The sequence below is a fragment of the Pundamilia nyererei genome, unplaced genomic scaffold, assembly GCF_000239375.1.
Source record: "Pundamilia nyererei isolate P.nyererei 1_Seehausen unplaced genomic scaffold, PunNye1.0 scaffold00266, whole genome shotgun sequence".
NCBI classification, from domain to species: domain Eukaryota; kingdom Metazoa; phylum Chordata; class Actinopteri; order Cichliformes; family Cichlidae; genus Pundamilia; species Pundamilia nyererei.
The window spans coordinates 264,170-265,918 of NW_005187667.1; the positions used below are offsets into that span (position 1 = coordinate 264,170).

General features: G+C 44.4%; 1 protein-coding gene across 1 annotated transcript in view; it reads left to right on the forward strand.

Moving 5' to 3' along the window:
* apbb3 (amyloid beta (A4) precursor protein-binding, family B, member 3) overlaps positions 1-1,749 on the forward strand; it is a 10,251-nt gene that overhangs the window by 2,680 nt on the left and 5,822 nt on the right. The gene's annotated exons all lie outside the window — the stretch shown is intronic.

Genomic DNA, 1,749 nt, shown 5'->3' on the forward strand with positions numbered 1-1,749 from the left:
AAAGTATTTCTTATATTCGTATCTCAGTCGTTGGTGCCGTCTCAGTCCTTCATCAGCCCTGAACCAGCAGAAGCTCAACGTTCAGCTTCAACATGAACATTTATGAGACAAACCTTTAGTTCATGCTCAGCAGGCGTCTCTCCCTGTTTGGGGAAACAGACTAAAATAAAGGTTTGGATGAGCGTGACTTTAAACTTTCATCTTAATCTGAAACACGTGTGATTATATACCAGGAATATTAAATCCCCCACATGACTGAATGTAAGCGTCTCAGTGTGTATAAGCTCCCAATCACAGGTAACTGTCGTCTGACACAATCAGTGCTCTGCTGTGGGAACGACTTTCAGGCCGCAGCTCTGCTGGTCAGCAGCATGGCCCCGCCTCCCCGTCTCAGGCTGATCGTATCGTTGTCTTTTAATCAGCCCATTCAGCGTCTGGTGTCTCGGAGCACTTATTAATTATTCACAGCTTCTCCGGTTTCCTCTCTTCCTCTAACGCAGCATGACCTCCGATCACCGCTGGCCTCTCCTGTTGTAGTTTTTACAGAGATATCAGGAATAAAACAGGAACATTCAGAGCTCAGAGAGTCAGCAGTGTGAGAGCAGAGCAGGAGGCCTGAAGGACACAAGGTGGTGGACGTGTCCGTGCTCGGGGCACAGCTCATAGAAACATACAGACTTATGTTCAGGCTCAGGATTCTCCAGAACAACCCAGGACCCTGCAAGGAACCAGAGAAGCAGCTCGTTCAGAATCTGCCTGAGAAAACGTTTCAGATCCACGGACGCACATCTGAACATCGCTGACTCAGTGCAGAGAGCAGCCAATCACAGAGCGTTCAGCTGCCTTTAAAAGGACGCTTTCATTAAATGTGAGCTGCTGAATGTGTCTATACAGAAATGCAACCGCTCACTTCATTGAATTTAAAATGATTATAAGTGCCGTTGCTTTCAAAGTGAACCGATGCAGTTGTGATGTGTCAGCGCTGACTGCGCGCTGCTGTCCTCTGCAGCAGACAGCAGTGCTGATGTCCCGGGATCGATACCTGATCTGATGATGGGCAGAGCGGTGCTTTAACCCCATACCACCCGAACTCTTCCACAGCAGCATTTTTAATCTCTCTTTGATATTTGGGCTGATTGGGACCTGATGAATGTAAAAACAAAGAATTACCTGATTTTAGTTTTTAAGGAAAAGTGAGAGCCACATACTGTATGAGGATATTTGTTTAAAATTTCGATATTACAGTAGCAGCATAATGTCCTCGTAAGTGGATATCAGGCCCTTGTAGAGCAAAATTGAGTATTTTGGTCTAAATAACCCAAAATGTGACGTCCACATATGAGGACGCAGGTCCTAGGAGGTTAAAGCAGCTGTGAGGTGATGGATGTCTGAGCTCAGTTTGTGGACTCACAGCTGGAGCTGACAGTGAGCAGCATGTTTCAGCTGCACACAAAATGAATGTTTGTCTGAACTCTGAGTTCAGAACATTTGAACATTTTCACATCTGAAAGAAGTTTGACGACACGATTAGAGATGAGTGCAGTAATGGGATTACTTTGGCTAGTGCTTTATTTGAACCCTGACTCACATTTATGGATGGAGTAACACTCATCATCATCATCATCATCATCATCATCATCATCATCATCATCATCATCACGGGGTGCTAGTTGGTTTAAACAGAAGACTAAAATAATTTAAGAATATTTAAGATTTTGTAAAATCTTCAACGAGGGTTTTCAAACTCAG